This window comes from Rhinichthys klamathensis, unplaced genomic scaffold (genome assembly GCF_029890125.1).
Source record: "Rhinichthys klamathensis goyatoka isolate OS25496 unplaced genomic scaffold, OSU_Roscu_1.1 h1tg000247l_1, whole genome shotgun sequence".
NCBI classification, from domain to species: Eukaryota; Metazoa; Chordata; class Actinopteri; order Cypriniformes; family Leuciscidae; genus Rhinichthys; species Rhinichthys klamathensis.
In genome coordinates this window covers 1,249,300-1,269,005 of record NW_026606769.1, presented here as the reverse complement: position 1 = coordinate 1,269,005, position 19,706 = coordinate 1,249,300, and the positions used below count along the sequence as shown (strand labels likewise).

The window sequence follows — 19,706 nt, the reverse complement described above, 5'->3', positions numbered from 1 at the left end:
CTATCTACTTTAAACTAAATTAAACTTCAAACTAAATTAAACTTTAAACTTCAAACTAATTTAAACTTCAAACTTATTTAAACTTTAAACTTCAAACTTATTTAAACTTTAAACTTCAAACTAATTTAAACTTTAAACTCATAAACTCGTACACTTATAAACTCATACACTTATAAACTCATGAATTCATACACTTATGAACTCAAACTCATAAATTAATAAACTCTGAACTCTTACTCATTTAAACTTATAAACTCTAAACTCATAAATTCATACACTTATAAACTCATGAACTTATAAATGCATTAATTCATACACGTATGAACTCTCATGAATTCATACACTTATGAACTTTTAAACTCATAAATAGTTCACCATAGCAAACACCCAGAACACTCTAGCAACTGCATAGCAACCACCCAGAACACCCTAGAAACCAACTGAAATACCTTAGAACACCCTAGCAACACCATAGCAACCACCCACAATACCTTAAAACACCCTAGCAACCACATAATATAACTTAGAAACACCCTAGCAACCACCCAGAACACCCTAGCAACCACCCAAAATACCTTAGAACACCCTAGCAACCACCCAAAATGCCTTATGACACCCTAGCAACACCCTAGCAACCACCCAAAATACCTTAGAACACCCTAGCAACACCATAGCAACCACCCAAAATACCTTAGAACACCCTAGCAACACCCTAGCAACCACCCGAAATACATCAGAACATCCTAGCAACACCCTAGCAACCACCCAAAATACCTTAGAACACCATAGCAACACCATAGCAACCACCCAGAACACCCTAGCAACCACCCAAAATACCTTAGAACACCCTAGCAACCACCCAGAACACCCTAGCAACCACCAAAAATACCTTAGAACACCCTAGCAACACCCTAGCAACCACCCAAAATACCTTAGAACACCCTAGCAACACCCTAGCAACCACCCAAAATGCCTTAGAACACCCTAGCAACCACCCAAAATAACTTAGAACACCCTAGCAACACCATAGCAACCACCCAAAATACCTTAGAACACCCTAGCAACACCCTAGCAACCACCAAAAATACCTTAGAACACCCTAGCAACACCCTAGCAACCACCCAAAATGCCTTAGAACACCCTAGCAACCACCCAAAATGCCTTATAACACCCTAGCAACACCCTAGCAACCACCCAAAATACCTTAGAACACCCTAGCAACCACCCAAAATAACTTAGAACACCCTAGCAACACCATAGCAACCACCCAAAATACCTTAGAACACCCTAGCAACACCCTAGCAACCACCAAAAATACCTTAGAACACCCTAGCAACACCCTAGCAACCACCCGAAATACCTCAGAACACCCTAGCAACACCATAGCAACCACCCAAAATACCTTAGAACACCCTAACAACACCCTAGCAACCACCCAAAATACCTTAAAACACCCTAGCAACACCATAGCAACCACCTAAAATACCCTAGAACACCCTAGCAACCACCCAGAACACCCTAGCAACCACTCAAAATACCTTAGAAACCACCTAGCAACCACCCACAACACCTTAGCAACCCACTAGAAACACCCTAGCAACATTTAATTACTTGAAACTATACTTTAACCTTTAAACTACTTTGAACTTTAAACTATTTAAAACTTTAAACTACTTTAAACTAATTTAAACTTCAAACTACTTTAAAATTCAAACTTATTTAAACTTTAAACTACTTTAACTTTCAAACTAATTTAAACTTCAAACTACTTTAAAATTCAAACTAATTTAAACTTTAAATTAATTTAAACTACTTTAAACTTTAAACTAAGTTAAACTATAAACTACTTTGAACTAATTTAAACTTCAAACTAATTTAAACTTCTTCAAACTTTGCGGTCCAAACTTTCACAAGCCAACTTAAAGTTTGTCTCGACGAACTTTTTCTAGTTATTATTATTATTATTATTATTCTTCTTACTCAAAATTTACAACTGCTACTCCTCCTAGAGCTTTAACTCCACATACTCCAAACTCGGCACGGACACTCAAACTGTTCTGACTCGGTATGCTATATCTTTTCTAACTGATCGGACTTACGGTTTTCCTAAAAATGACGATCAAAGTCGGAAAAAACTCCCATTGACTTTACATTGCGGAATCTTCAGATTTTCAAACTCCCCAACTGTCAAAAATTCAAATGTAAATCCCTTGAAACCCTAGACTGAATCAAACTGCCATTCTATACACTATATGAGCCAATGAGACTCATTCAAACTCATAAACTCATCTATCTATGACACTTATCCATCTATCTATCTACTTTAAACTAAATTAAACTTCAAACTAAATTAAACTTTAAACTTCAAACTAATTTAAACTTCAAACTTATTTAAACTTTAAACTTCAAACTTATTTAAACTTTAAACTTCAAACTAATTTAAACTTTAAACTCATAAACTCGTACACTTATAAACTCATACACTTATAAACTCATGAATTCATACACTTATGAACTCAAACTCATAAATTAATAAACTCTGAACTCTTACTCATTTAAACTTATAAACTCTAAACTCATAAATTCATACACTTATAAACTCATGAACTTATAAATGCATTAATTCATACACGTATGAACTCTCATGAATTCATACACTTATGAACTTTTAAACTCATAAATAGTTCACCATAGCAAACACCCAGAACACTCTAGCAACTGCATAGCAACCACCCAGAACACCCTAGAAACCAACTGAAATACCTTAGAACACCCTAGCAACACCATAGCAACCACCCACAATACCTTAGAACACCCTAGCAACCACATAATATACCTTAGAACACCCTAGCAACCATACAGAACACCCTAGCAACCACCCAAAATACCTTAGAACACCCTAGCAACCACCCAAAATGCCTTATAACACCCTAGCAACACCCTAGCAACCACCCAAAATAACTTAGAACACCCTAGCAACCACCCAAAATACCTTAAAACACCCTAGCAACACCATAGCAACCACCCAAAATACCTTAGAACACCCTAGGAACACCCTAGCAACCACCAAAAATACCTTAGAACACCCTAGCAACACCCTAGCAACCACCCAAAATAACTTAGAACACCCTAGCAACCACCCAAAATGCCTTATAACACCCTAGCAACACCCTAGCAACCACCCAAAATACCTTAGAACACCCTAGCAACCACCCAAAATAACTTAGAACACCCTAGCAACACCATAGCAACCACCCAAAATACCTTAGAACACCCTAGCAACACCCTAGCAACCACCAAAAATACCTTAGAACACCCTAGAAACACCCTAGCAACCACCCAAAATACCTCAGAACATCCTAGCAACACCCTAGCAACCACCAAAAATACCTTAGAACACCATAGCAACACCATAGCAACCACCCAGAACACCCTAGCAACCACCCAAAATACCTTAGAACACCCTAGCAACCACCCAGAACACCCAAGCAACCACCAAAAATACCTTAGAACACCCTAGCAACCACCCAAAATACCTTAGAACACCCTAGCAACACCATAGCAACCACCCAAAATACCTTAGAACACCCTAAGAACACCCTAGCAACCACCCAAAATGCCTTAAAACACCCTAGCAACACCATAGCAACCACCTAAAATACCCTAGAACACCCTAGCAACCACCCATAACACCCTAGCAACCACTCAAAATACCTTAGAAACCACCTAGCAACCACCCACAACACCTTAGCAACCCACTAGAAACACCCTAGCAACATTTAATTACTTGAAACTATACTTTGAACTTTAAACTATTTAAAACTTTAAACTACTTTAAACTACTTTAAACTAATTTAAACTTCAAACTACTTTAAAATTCAAACTTGTTTAAACTTTAAAATGCTTTAACTTTCAAACTAATTTAAACTTCAAACTACTTTAAAATTCAAACTAATTTAAACTTTAAATTAATTTAAACTACTTTAAACTTTAAACTAAGTTAAACTATAAACTACTTTAAACTAATTTAAACTTTAAACTAATGTAAACTTCAAACTACTTTATACTTCTTCAAACTTTGCGGTCCAAACTTTCACAAGCCAACTTAAAGTTTGTCTCGACGAACTTTTTCTAGTTATTATTTATTGCTACACTTCAATAAGTGAATTATTCCATCAGAAAATTAACACTTTTAGCATTGTCAGACTTTAAAACAATGGAGCTGTGCACTTGTTGATATTTGTGTTTTGAAAAAGTTTTTTATTGATGTTTTGACTCCTAACCAATTTTCTACATTAAAAATTGTATTTTTATTTGGGCTAGTAAAATTCATTTCGGGCTACCAAAACCTGAAGAGTGCCTGCCCCCGAAGGGCTACCAAATATTGCGAGCCCTGCCTCTTATATGTCAAAAGATCAACGCAAGTTTGATTTCTCATGTCATGACCCCTTTAAGATCAACCATTTTAAATGCTACACATGAATTTATGCTTCACAACATTATAACAGTGTTATACATAACATTTAGCAGTGTTATTAAAAGGTCCCCTGACATGGGGTTATTTTATTATTTTATAATGTTTCCTGGGTTGCCCTTATAATGTTAGTATGTTTTTTTAGATCAAAAATAGTCATAATTTCTAAATAAAAGGCATTTTTCCTAGCCTGATTTTAGCCTCTCATTTGAACGCTCTGTTTGAAGGGGTGTGTCTGCTGTGGGATTCAGTGTAACCGGCCTCTGCTGTGATTGGCTAACATGCTTGCATATGAAATAGCTACATATTACATGTGAAACTCTCTTGAATACTTTTACTACAGCTATTATACGTTTTTACTATTACAGCTATCGAGATTAACGAATCGTGAGAGGTTTTAAAAGTATTTAGATCAATTCCCATCACATAAAATGTTGCCGTGATGAGCATTGAGCAAGCAGATGACAGTCTGTTGATCGCGAGAATGAAGATCTTATCATTGCAACGCAGTTTCTGCACTCTCTCTAATGCTCTCTCTAACTCGCGCTGTGAGAAACGATGTGAAGTTGAAATTTTAGTCACTGTCTTGACTTATGCATAAACAGTATTGAACGATTTTGAGAGAAAGATTACCTGTCTGAACTTGAACAATTAGGCTACACATCAGAAAATTGTTGCTTGGTAGATTTGTTTTCAGACGTTCATCGAGGCCAGCTCTGTATTGGCCCAAGTTGAGGAAACAGTCGTCGGTGAAATGTTTTGGACCATACAAAACTTTGGTAAGTTGCGTCGGCGCATTTCCAGAGAAAATAAAATTAACCCATTGTTTCTTCAGAGGCTCGGATGAAGGAGCTAAAAAATACTTTTGTGTTCATTTGTACATCCGAACACTGATCAACTGCCATGCTTCGCTCGTTTGCAAGCCATGATATCTCTCGAGGAAAAACTCAAATCGCGCTTGCGCGTTCGTACTTCCTAGCTCATTTTCTCATTGGCGAGCCAAATTCTCTGGGCGGCCAAAGCAGAGAAAGGGGAGGTTACCTTTCCTCTGTATGACGTCATGCGGAGGAGATTCAAGATCAGCCTGTCTGAGCTTTCATTTTCTCAAAGGCAGAGAAAGATAGCCAAAGCTCGGTTTACACCGATTGAAATTTCTAGCCACTGGGGGACCATATATACGGACCTTCTTCATAACTGGACTAAATCAGAGCTGATTTTACACGGTGATTTAAATTGGGATTGGTTATCACCAGTGTTGGGAAGGATACTTTCAAAATGTATTTCGTTACAGAATACAGAATACATGCCCAAAAATGTAATTTGTAACGTATTCCGTTACATTACTCAATCTAAGTATTGTATTCTGAATACTTGGATTACTTCCACAAGTAATACATAATTTCCATTCAACTTTTTGCCTGCAACAATAGAATAATGACAAACAAATAATAATAATTAAAAAGAGTTTAGCTTTTAACACCTTTTACATGACACAGTTTCTTTTCTTGGCCATTGGTTAAAATAATTTTTTTTTTTTTTTTTTACAGAAAAACACTATTTCAGTTTAAAAAAAAAAGATTTCAGTGCTTCTGATGTTCTCTTGTATAAGCCTACTTTCCTTATGTAGGCTTCTAGGTCGCTATCAAAACAGCAATCACTTGTTTAGCATTCATGTAAACACTACATTCAGTTTCATCAATCTGAATGAATTCAGTCCGATTGAAACAAAAGGTGTGCATAAACAATGAATGGCGACTGTAGAAAGCAAAAGCCGAATCCCCGACATTTTGGGTGATCTAGAAATGGGCGGCCGGACGCATTTATTTAGGTCCAAAAAGAAGACATGTCCGGGAAAAAGAGGACGTATGGTCACCCTAACGTTAATGTCAAATGGGGCTAGTCAGTCTTTCAACGGCTCGGGGGCTAGTAAATCAGCACATAGGAGAATGTGAAGTCGCACGTCAACTAAGCAGGTAGCTACCGGATATATAACTATTAATAGCAAGGTGACCAGTAAAACTACAGCAGACGACTAACGTTAATAAAAAATATATTAAAAAAATTACTTTAAGATGCTTCTTCAGGTTGGAGATGGAGTCTTTGGACGCTTAAAGGAGGTTAGTTGCTGGCAAGCAGAGGTTGCACTGCACAGTTATATTTCGTCCCCCTCCCTTCTCTTTCTTTAACGTAAAATACTGTTTAAATTTCCAAGATATAAATGCATTCTTGCTCTGCTGTTGTTCCGGCTCCATCTCTAGCTCCCGCTGCACCTCTTCCAACTCCATTGACTGATCACGCACGCAAACCGCGCATTTTTTTCGTTTTCATATTGGGGCTTCTGGGAAATTTTGAGTTGCCTTAATTTATTTAGAGAGTGAATAAACTTGTGAAACAGAGAAGTATCGTCATGTAATCCATTGATTTCAACAATGTAACTATTCTAAATACCAACTATTTAAATTGTAACTGTAACGGAATACAGTTACTCATAATTTGTATTCTGAATACGTAACGCCGGTACATGTATTCCGTTACTCCCCAACACTGGTTATCACAAATGTCTGATCCATTCAAGAGTATTTGTGACTTTCTTTGTTTGGATCAATTGATAAATTTACCCACCCGGTTAAATCATAAAGATCTGGTTAAATCTACGCTACTTGATGTTATTTTAACTAATGCTCCTCATAGATTCTCTGCGGTTGGAGTTTTTTGTAATGATGTTAGTGATCACTGTCCAATAGTATGTGTAAGAAATTGCAGGATTCCAAAGAGTAAACCACGTTTTATCTTGAAACGACAATTTAAACATTATAACGATCAAGTCTTTTTGCAAGATATTTATAACAGTGATTTATATGTTGTTTCACAGATACCCGATGTTGATATAGCATGGGAGTATTTTAAATGTACTTTTTTGACTATATGTAACAAGTAGGGATGGCCCGATACCGATACTGGCATCGGGGATCGGGCCGATACTGTCCTCATATACTCGTACTCATAAAAATTCGCCGATACCACGCACCGATACCACGTACATTTTGCAAAACGAAACTGGCCGCCGCGAGTGCTTTGTCGAGGTGAACTGAGGCATAGGAAAGTATAATGTCGGCGGTTAGGGCTCATTTCAAGATAAGGGATGATGACAACAGCAAGGCAGACTATGAGTTATGTTCAGCTAAGGTGTCGAGAGGAGGGAAAGAAAGTACATCGTTTAACACCAGCAATCTAATTAAACATCTGAAGACGCATCATAGATCTGATGGCCGAGCGCGCGCGCGGGCGGTAAGGGCCCTTACATAGTCAACGCATCGGTACGCATACGCGTGCGCAAGGCTACACATCGCTACGTTTCGGCCGCCATTATGCGTCGATGCGTAGCCAAATGTGTCGTCCTAGTTTTTGATACGCGACGCGCCGATGCACGCAATACTATGCGTTGTCGGTGGGGGCGACATTGCAAGTAATGTACATAAAAAGGTATATTATTATGTTTACAGAAGAAGAAGATTTGAATACAATGGCGGGCGAAGAGGAAAAGTTATGCGAGCTTGTTCGTATACATCCTTTGTTGCCGCCGATGTAAAATCAGCCATATGCACTCCTCTTCAGTTGCCATTTTGATCTGAATTTTACGTGACCCGACTCTAGAGTCTACTACCCCCTGCTGCGCAATCGGTGTATTGCATTTCACGCATCGCCGGTGACGCTTGTGTACTATGAAAAGGAACGCGTAGCTCGCGTCGCTCGCGTTGACTATGTAACGGCCCTAATGCACTCACTCTGTGTGTGCGGGTGCGGGAGAATAAAACGATTCGCGGGACTCCCGCAAACTAGAAATATCTATGAATAAAACATAAAAACTACCGTAATAGATTTTTATTCATCTCTTGCAGAAAAGCAACAAGAACAACTACAACAAAATAGAAACGATTTACAGGCCAGAGTTTCTATTCATAACATGGTTACAGCGTTGAGCGATGTAGCCAATCACAGACATATGTGTTGATTTCTTGAACGCAATGGCCAATCAGAAGCATTTAAGATAGACTCCCCTCACTGCTCAAAACGGACTTTTTTGTTCAGTGCTGAATTCTGTATGCTGGCAAATCCTCTAATTATAACAAACAAAGTGTGGATATTATGAAAGATTGATTGTGCAGTCAGCTTCATTGATAATAACAGAGATGTGTGAGATCGCGATGAACTGTCAGCTTTTAGGATTTATTAAGGGTGCGCACTTTGCGTGCATTCAGTCATGCCCATGCACGCAGTAGCCTGCTTGCTTTTATGTTAAATTAACAGTGGTTTGTGTGTTAATACATTTATTATTTTACAATTTTTTTTTTGTTTTTGACTTGTTAAAACAAGCAGAGAAGAAAATAAAAACAGTCTTCTGACCTGTGTTCTAAAATAGTCGTCTTCTTTTATGGGAGCCTATTACTTTTGCGGTTGAAATATCGGTATCGGTACTCGGTATCGGCAAGTACACAAATGTAAATACTCGTACTCGTCTCGGTTTGAAAAAAAATGGTATCGGGCCATCCCTAGTAACAAGCATGCACCTTTTAAAAGGTTTAGAGTAAGAAGTAGAGATAATCCCTGGTTTAATGAGTCAATATCTTTACTTATATAAAAAAAGAGATGAGGCATGGGCTAAAGCAAAGAAAACAAATAATAACATGGACTGGGTAAATTATAGGACAATAAGAAATAATTGTACAAAATTGGTAAAAAAAGAATCTAAATGTGATTATTACATAAATATGATGAATGAAAATTTGAACAATCCGACTAATTTCTGGAAGTTGACTAAATCAGTTTGTGGTAAAAAAAACCTCCACCAGTCTGCCGGATTGTTTGAAATTAAATGAGAGTGTAATCCGGGACAAAGAAAATATTGTAAAAGCCTTTAACAGCCATTTTATCTCTGCTGATTTAATCTCAGATTTTAGCCATTTAAAGGAACATAATATATAAGGCAATGTGGAAAACGTTTCATGTTGTTCTCAGCGGTTCACTTTTACTCCTATTTTAGCTACACAAGTTTATAAAACCTTACCAAACTTGGATTGTAAAAAATCAGCGGGGTCTGATAAAATAGAGCCTTATTTTTTAAAAATTGCTGCAGATCTTATAACAGAGCCCATCACTTAAATTTAAGTTTAAATTCTAAATGTTATTCCCCGTGCATGGAAATCGGCTATGATTCTACCTTTGTTAAAAGGGGTGATCCATCTGAGATGAATAATTACCGTCCAATTTCAAGGTTGCCGGTGATGGCAAAAGTATTTGAATCTTTTGTAAATGATCATGTAAAACAGTTTTTACCTGAAAATAACATTTTAAATGAATTCCAATCAGGCTTTAGATCAGGTCACAGTACTATAACAGCAGCCATGCTGGTCACAAATTATATTATTGAATGTTTGGATAGTAAACAGCATTGCGCAGCCTTATTTGTAGATCTCTCTAAAGCATTTTATTCTGTAGATCATAAACTCTTGTTGCAGAGACTTAGTTGTGTGGGTTATAGTGAAACAGCTCTAAACTGGTTTAATAATTACTTATCAGAAAGAACTCAGTGTGTCTCAGTTGAAAATTTTACTTCAGCAGAACAAACAATTAAAAAAGGTGTCCCACAGGGCTCTGTTTTAGCACCAATTTTATTTTCCATTTATATCAATGACCTAGGTTGTGGGATAACTCCAGCGAGAATTCATCTATATGCTGATGACACAATCATCTATACAGTAGCACACTCTCTGAATCAAGCCATAGAGCTTTTGCAAGATTCTTTTCGGTCTTTGCAACTGTCATTGTCAAGTTTGAAACTGGTTTTAAACACGAAAAAAACTAATTATATGCTTTTCACCCGTTGTTCCATCAACACAGATCGCCCGATTTTAAGTTTAGAGGGGGGACTGTATAGAAAGAGTAAATTGTTATAAATATTTAGGCATATGGTTAGATGAAAAATTTGGTTTTAATGTACATATTGAAAATCTCTTGAAAAAGCTTAGACCAAAACTGGGTTTCCTCTTTCGTTTAAAGAAATGTTTTCCTTTTGAAGCAAGAAAGAGAATTATTCAAAGTTGTTTCCTCTCAGTATTGGATTACGGTGATGTGATTTATAGGCATGCAGCTTCATCGTCGCTAAAAAAATTAGATTGTGTATACCATGCTGCCATACGCTTCGTGACGAGTGCCTCTTCACGCACTCATCATTGTACCTTGTATGAATTGGTGGGTTGGACTTCTTTGTTCCAAAGGAGAAAAATACACATGTTGATGTTTATTGCTAAGACATTGTTAGGCAAATTACCAATTTATATCTGTCGTCTATTATCTTATTGCATTAGATTATAGCACTAGATATAGTGCAAAACTGCTTTTAAAGGTTCCTAGAGTACGTTCAGAGCTTGGTAACACTGCCTTTTCTTCCTATGCTCCCTGGTTATGGAATGAGCTGCAGAGTATAATAATGATAAAAACACTCCCCTCTTTAAACGTTTTTAAAAATCTTTTATCGACCAATTTAAAGGAAACGTGTGCGTGTTTTGTAAAGTAACTTTTGTTGCCATTTTATGAGTGAAATTTTATGTAAGATTTTGAGTTTTATGTTTGTATTGTATACGTGAAACTTTTTGTGCTGCCATTTTGGCCAGGACTCCCTGGAAGAAGAGATTTTTATCTCAATGGGACTATCCTGGTAAAATAAAGGATAAATAAATCAAATAAAAAATTAAATATAGGCTAGGAAATGTTAAAAAAACTCAGAAATTGAAAATTTTATGTCAGGGGACCTTTAAATTATTCGGGTTTTATTTAAATATATATATAAAGATTCGCTTTAGGTGAGCATTAAATGACGGCAAAGGTAATCTAAATGTAAAAATAGCGGAAATGTGCCTGTACAATTATAAAATATCACAATTATAATAATTAAATCTCTTATATCATTTAATAACTGATATGGCACCAATATATAGAGTACATCCCTAATGGATGGACAATGGAACTTGCTTCTACACATAAGCCAAAGAAAATGGACCTGTGCATCACAGGAATTTGGAGGCTCTGCTTGGTTCTAATTCTGTAAGTGACTTTGTCCCCGAGTCCCACTAGAAGACGTTTATATTAGCTTTGGCAGATCAGCAGCAAAATGACTTTATTAAATCAATAGAGGATATTAACTTATATCTTGTTTGTATCAGCAAAATAATCAATGCTTTAATGATAAACTAGCGTACACTCTGTATCTCCACTTGTAATGCATATCAATACAGTGAAGCCGTTGTGTAATCATTACAACGTTTTCTTTTTAAATCCAATTCTCCATGTCAAATTTTTAGATTTGATGTGCAACGAGTGGATATGAGGTGGCCCTGTTATACTCCATGTTGTACAAATTTGGTAAAAGGGGTTATGGACCATTAATCTAAAAGTCAATTTGCTGCACATAGGCTGCCGTCTGTAATGGGATATCACTGATGATCTGTTCAGTGAAAAATCCTAATCATGCATACGTATATTTGATGGATTTCTTTTTCCCAAGAGGTGATAATTCATGTTAAACATGAGTCGAATTGATTCAGTGAGAGACTGATCTGTACTAAGTGCACTTGACAATGAAAATAGGATGAGTGAAAAAGGAAACTATTTATATATCTCAAAATTGTTTGACATTTAATCATGATATATCTGTAGCTATCAGTACTGTTGATATTTGATACATATTTTTAGATTAGATTTAGATTCATTTAGTGCCTACAAATTCATCTTTAAATCATTAATAATTTCATATACTGTCAAACGTAATTTTTAGCAAACCAACATGAATATCCATTTTTCATACAGTACATTATAATGTTGTGATGCCTAAATTCACTCGTAGAATTTAAAGGCACAATATGTACGATTTTTAGATTAATGTATCTAAAAACCATGAGAACAATATTATACATTTTTTTGACTTGTGTACTTACATTATCCCAAATATTTCCAAGAATGTTTAAATCCAGAGAAAAAAGCAATTTTAACCAGGAGACTGTGTCCGTGCGTCGCCTATCAATGACATCATACCTGCATTATCCTCGATTTCCAGGTTTATTTTTTGGAAACCATGGAAACACCAAAGATGCTTTAATATATTATGTGTTTTATTAGACAGGAGACCAACTGTTTGGATACATTAATCGACAGAAAGCTAATCATTGTTATGCAGCTCAACACAGTTAGTCTTGTTGTTTAAATCTCGTTTTTCTACCTTAAGTACAATGTTTTACTATGCCTAATATCGATCTAGCACACTGCAGTGTGCAAAAAGTGTCAGTAGGCGCATAGTAGCGATTAGCGAACGCACAGAGTAGCATTATAACATAACTTTCAACACACTCAAATGTATCTAATATGATAAAACAGCGCTACGTTACCCCACATTCACATTACCGGAACAAGCAGAAGCGGCCGTTTGCTGCATAATAAAAGCTCCCCTGCTCTCCAGCCGCGTGTCGCGCTTGTCTTTCATTAGCAATCGCTCCAGCGACTTTCAGCCCCGCCCTGCTTCATACTACAGTAATGTCAATAAATCTTTAATACATTAGCTCATCTATGAATATGATTTCTGCCCGAGTCCCGTCGGATTCTTTTCCATCGGCAGTAGAGGTGAAGACAACAACTCCTGTGATCCCGCGAAATCAAGGCATCATCAAGCTATGCTTTTGTTTTGAATAAGCGACCTCTAGCAGCGAAAATTACATATTTTGCCTTTAAAATGATTGATGTATAAATACTGTATTGAATTTTATTATCTGCCATTTATCAGTATTATCAGTAGCCAGAATTTCAATATCAGTGCATCCCTAATAATTATGAAATGACAAGAGTAAACATTACATTTTATAATAATTTCCATATGTATCACTATAAAACTGACCTGTAACCACTGAAAAAAGGTGTATGATTTACTTTGAAAAAAAAAAGACTGTAATGTATAAAACTTACTCCAACAATCTTAGTTCCCTACACATTAAAATACACCTGCAGTTATTTAATTTTTTTAAGGATTTTAAGGCCTCTCATTGCTTCCAATTAACATTATTACTAATATTTACAAGGAAGATGTACACTACATACACCCTGAACCCCTAAACAGGGAATAAAACTTTAAAAAAAATTATCCATACTGCTTTTTCTTTTTCTTAAGTTTCAGCTTCAAGCTTTCAACTAAGTAATACCATAATTACTGTCACTTTATATTCAGCAGACCCGAGCGCTACTTATATCCTCTTCTGATAATAGCAATTAGAACTTAGGTTATATTTTACCTTGTCGGTTTAGTCAAAACATTTCACCTTTAGCTGACTGTTTTGGAGCACATTGCCTTGTGTATTTGCAACTTACAGAACATTTGTACTTTTTATGAAGGCATTTAGGTCAAACAAAACCAATGAAACGTAAAAACAAAACAATCATCACGGAATAATTTTTACATAGAATTCAGGCACTTAAAAAGGCAGCCTGAAGGAATGTGGATTAAGCCACATTGAACAGAAGACTATAACCCAACATCATTCAAAATCCTATAATTGGATCATAAAATAGGACAACAGAACATATGCTTGCTCCTCAAACATGGCAAGGGGGGTTTTGGATAATAATGGCATAAAACTGGAAAGCAAGCTGACCAGTCCAACTACTAACTAAAAATCTAAAAAAAAAAAAAAAAGAAGAAAAAAAAGAGAAATATTACAAAGAAAAGAGCTTTATCAGTTTCAGTCGTGACCTAAAATGTATTTTCCATACCAACATGCTTTCTTGCCTTTTGTGTGTTAAGATAAATGAAAACTGTGCTTCATATTCAATGTGTTAGTGACAGCATCAGGGCTCAACAATAAGGACTGCCCGATGGCCCGGGGCCAGTGTGAACGACCCTCGGGACAGTTGATGAAACTGTCACTTGCCCGATCGGGCCAGTGCTGTAGAAGTGTGCGATATGATGATATCGCTATTGTTGATTTAACGATCTGACATCAGTATGTCCCCCACTTTACAAAAACTAAACAAAAACACACCCATTGAGTGCACGCATACATGTCGTCTAGTAGATTAGACTAGCGCACGTGCACATTTAACGTTAGAGTGTAGCCTATGCTTTTACTTTAGTCTATTAAAATGCGTGCTTTAGTCTATTAAAATGCATTTAAAATGCCCCCAGATTCAAGATAAGAGGCAAAAATGCCCCTGAATATCTTATATATTTATATCATTTAATATTATTAACCAATATTACACGAAAAGCGCCGTTTTTCCTCCAAATATCACCATGATTACAAATGTGATATTGAGTTTATACAACATAGTTTAATAAAGAAGTTAATATTAAGTGACTTACATTTTAGACATCAAATCGCCTGTTTTGCTCTATTCCGCAAACGAAAATAGTTTCAAAACAAAGTCCACAGCACTGTTTTGCGTCTCTGAGCAACTGTATCTTTACTGAATGAATCAGCTTTTTGAACCAATCAGCTGAATGACTCACTCATTTAGTAAAATTCTCTAACCATCTTGAATGAATCAGCCGTTTGAATGAATCGGTTGAATCCCAATGACTCACTCATTAAAAGTGACTTGCTGCCACCTACTGGTGGGTTTAATTTAACATTTAAAGTATCTTTTCATTAAAAAAAATGTCAAACAACAGTATTTAACGTTTTATATTTTCAACATTTCAAAACATTATTCATGCATCTTTAACAGCTCTTCACTGATTAACTTTAATAAAGGTTGATCTATAGTTATACATTATTACAATTTCTGTAGCCTACCTGGAAATCTCCTGTTTATAGGCTACATGAAAAACCTGAAAAGCACAGTTTATTTCATTTATGTTTGTTCTGCTGTATTTATTTGTGCTATTGCTCGTAATTTAATTATTTGTTCCTATTTTATTACGTACTGTTTAAATGAGTTAATCTATAGCTCTTGTTGTCATAACCTTATTTATTATGGTTACATGTATCAAAAAATACTAAACGAAAACATTGCTTATTTTATGGGCCCATTTTCTTTTCTTTTACTTAATACATTTTTTGTTGTGGGACCAGTGAACATTTTGGCTGGGCAAGTACAAATTTGAACCACTGGGCCGGCCAGGCCAGTAGAAAAAATCCTTAGCGTTGAGCCCTGAGCATATAAAAATAAAATACCTAAATTGACAATAATGCCTTTTCAAACAATAGCATATAAAGTCTAGGTGTTATGAACGTAACTTAATTGACAAAGCTAATGACAATTGACATGTCAAAGATTTTAGGTAAATTTTAGGTTAAACATTTTTTCAATAAGCAAAACCAAAGTGTCTTACAATTCTCTTTTGATGAAAACAAAACCGTAGCACTTGAAAGATAGCAAACTACAATGTCATCTCTGGTCAGGTAAAGAGCAGTCTCTCTTTATCGACAGAAACAAAAGTTTCAACTATATAGGCTACTGTCACATCCCAGCACAGCAAAATGGTGACACGGTCATACAATGTCATGGAAGATAAATATTCCATTAAAGCAGATTTTATATGCATCATTATCTTGTAGTACACTTAAAATTATGTTATTCAAATAGGTAAATTTTTATATAAATCAATCACTCAAAACATCGGAGGGTTAGTTCACCCAATTTTTTTAATTCTGTCATTAATTATTCACCCTCATGTCGTACCAAACCCGTAAGATCGAACCATCTTCGGAACACAAATAAAAGAGCTTTTTGATGAAATCTGAGAGATTTCTGTTCCTCCATTGACAGCTACACAACTGACATTTTGACGCTTCAAAAAGTTCATAAAGAGATTGTAAAACTAATCCATATGAATTGAGCGGTTTAGTCCAAATTTTCTGAAGAGACATGATTTAATAAAGATTTAATTTAGGCTTTTATTCACAATCATTGATCAGCGAACATAAACAGAAGCTCAACTCCGAAGAACAAACCTCTTGTTGAAGCTCAAACGTGCTGCGTAACACACGAGAATGAACCTCATTGGTTCTTGCGGAAGGTCGAACGTGCTGCGTAACACATGAGAATGAACCTCATTGGTTCTTGCAGAAGCTCAAATGTGCTGCGTAACACACGAGAATGAACCTCATTGGTTCTTGCGGTAGCTCAAACGTGCTACCTAACCCATGAGAATGAACCTCATTGGTTCTTGCAGAAGCTCAAATGTGCTGTGTAACACACGAGAATGAACCTCATTGGTTCTTGCGGAAGCTCAAACGTGCTGCGTAACACGAGAATGAACCTCATTGGTTCTTGCGGAAGGTCGAACGTGCTACCTAACACATGAGAATGAACCTCATTGGTTCTTGCGGAAGCTCAAACGTGCTGCGTAACACACGAGAATGAACCTCATTGGTTCTTGCGGAAGCTCAAACGTGCTGCGTAACACATGAGAATGAACCTCATTGGTTCTTGCACATCAAACAAAAATGATTGAGCTTCTGTTTACCATACCTGATGTGTGCGTTGATGAATGCTTATATGTGAATAAAAGCATAAATAGCCTAATCTGTTCATCGTATAAAGCGATCGTGTCTTCAGAAAATGTGGACTAAATCGCTCAACTATGAACTTTTTGAAGCATCAAATTGGTAGTTGTGTAGCTCTCAGATTTCATCAAAAAGATCTTCATTTGTGTTCCGAAGAAGAACAAAAGTCTTACGGGTTTGAAACAACATCAGGGTGAGAAATTAATAACAGAATTTTCATTTTTGGGTGAACTAACCCTTTAAATGTGCTATTCTTCATCCCTAACACAAAAAATGTAGCCTATTCATAATCAGAATATAAAAGTATTAACTAAAACTACTTGTATAAAGTCTAAATTCGTGTAAGTATAAAAAGGCCAAATTGCTTTTTGGGTGACATTCAAAAATTAATTTGCCTAATTAAGGCCTTTAAAGAATCAATAAAATGCAGTAGCCTACCAGAAGCAAATGAGTCAATGGACAAGTTTCAATGTCAGTCAGTACAATAACAAAATGTTCTAAACTTCTTTTTTTTTATCGGGCCATTGACTTTTATACTCGAATAAAAGTCAGACAATGTGACCAGAGCAAAAATGTCAGTTTCAAGTTGATGTTCCAGTGTTTTCGACAGGGAACAACCATAGGGAACAACCAGTGCAAAGAACCCGTGATTGCGTTACTAACAAACAAAAGATTAGACAAACAACTCATCACCTACACCATAGTCTTTGCCTTCACTCACTGCGAGCGACAATCTAGGATTGCTCCTTTTTATAATCTAGCAAGCGCGATTTTTCGGACAAATTACTTGATTATATTGAGAGCATTCTAGTTTTGACGCGTCGCGTAGGAATGTTATGTAGATGGGTAACATGCCTGTCATTATGAGTAACGAAACTAAATGATGGATTAGACTTCTTTCCAAAAAGCACTCTTAATTACTTCAGAGAGTGACGGGTTTAGAAGAAATTTAATATAGGAGGACAGCACGCCAAAAAAAGAATCGAATTATGCCTACAAACTTCCCGTATTCTTTCAAACGTAGAGATTCTCTTACCTTTAGTGGTGTCGTGGATTTAAATGACATACTTTATTGGTAACACACTGCTGGTCCGCTTTTGTTTCTCTCGTGGATACATGGGAAGCTCATAGTACTGTCATCCTGAGGAGAACACCTGGAATAGAGCAGACTCATGCAGAACTGACACAAACACATTTGCCATGGAGTTTACGTAACACCACCATCCGCTGTTAATGGCGGTGTCCCAAAGCATAGTGATCTGCCTGCCTAGACTGCATTTTTAGGCATCACAGTCAACTGAACTGACACACAACACGCCCCTGAGTCTCTAAACATGCTGCACGCACCTATAATGCTCAATAATAGTGAGGAATGCGCCCACTATGTCCATTATGCTGTCTAGGTAGGCAGCTCACTAGGTTTTGTGACACGGCCAGTGTGTTGACGTATAGCATGCTGGGACAACATGGAGTTTCTTAAAGGGCTATTGGCACATGTGAAACCCAAGTAAATTTGAAAAGTGAAATCTGCAAGTAAATGATGCTACTTTTCTGAGCCAATTTTTAAAAAATGTGACTTATAATCATTTTAGTAGATTCATGAAGTCAGTTCCCCTCAAGTTGTAGTTTATCACATTGCCTGCTACAACACAGGACTCTTTTACTTCTGACAAGCAGAAAGAATCAGAATACTTTATTTTAACAATCCCTTCAAACAACAATTCCAGTAATGACCTTTTTGTAACTGCTTTTTGATATTGGAACCAATTTGTTTCTTTAAACAATTGATGAATGTTGTCACAAAATATCAATGCAATGAACTGCATCTACAAAACTTCACAACTAATCAATCTGATGATAATTTAATTAACTCTAACAATCAAGTATACAGATGATTAAATTTGCATTGATGAAGTAGGCTATATACTGAATGGATTATATAAAATAAATATACTTAGTTAAAAGAAAATAAATAATTCTATTTGCAATGAAGAGTTATTGTTCAGTAATTTTCCATAACACCTGCTCAAAGAATCAACCAGATGGTTAACATATGCTTTTTAAATATCACTATTTTTGTGAATGTTCTTAATTATTTTCCATTTCAACCATTAAAGAAATGTACTGAGATTATAGTGAACAGCTCTATAAGGCATCTTTTTCCATTTCAAGTAGAAAATAACACTGTAAATTACATTATTGTTTTTGTTAACTAAAACTATTAAAAATGGTTTACGTTACATGAAATAAAATCTTGATATTTGATGAACAAACAACATGATTGAAAATGTTGCCTTGGCAACTAACTCTTATCTGTACTCTGGCATTTTAGTACATTTGCACATGGATGTTTTTATGTTTTGTCTTATTGTTCTGTTGGTTTTTATTGCAATGTACAGCACTTTGGAACTACAGCCTGTAAGGTGCTACATAAATAAAACTGAAATAAAACAAAATAAGTAAAAGCTAAAGCTGGAAAAAAAAATTTAAGCCAAACAAAAATATTTTTCTTAAAAAGTAATAAAAATGACAAGCACATCACAAAACTACTAAAACTGAAACTAAAATATATCAAAAAGCTTAAAATATGAATAAATAATATAACTCCTAAAATAACACTGGTAAATTAAGACAGTTATAAAAAATAACAATAAAATCGGAAATAACACCACAAATACAAAGAG

At 35.9% G+C, this 19,706-nt stretch overlaps 1 protein-coding gene across 1 annotated transcript in view; it reads right to left on the bottom strand.

Annotated features, from left to right (window-relative positions):
* Positions 1 to 18,301, bottom strand: part of bahd1 (bromo adjacent homology domain containing 1) — a 50,243-nt gene extending 31,942 nt beyond the window's left edge. Inside the window, exon 1 of the mRNA XM_056266290.1 lies at positions 18,059 to 18,301. The gene's annotated coding sequence lies outside the window, so the exon portion shown is untranslated. The remainder of the gene's footprint in view (positions 1 to 18,058) is intronic.
* Positions 18,302 to 19,706: the final 1,405 nt, after the last annotated feature.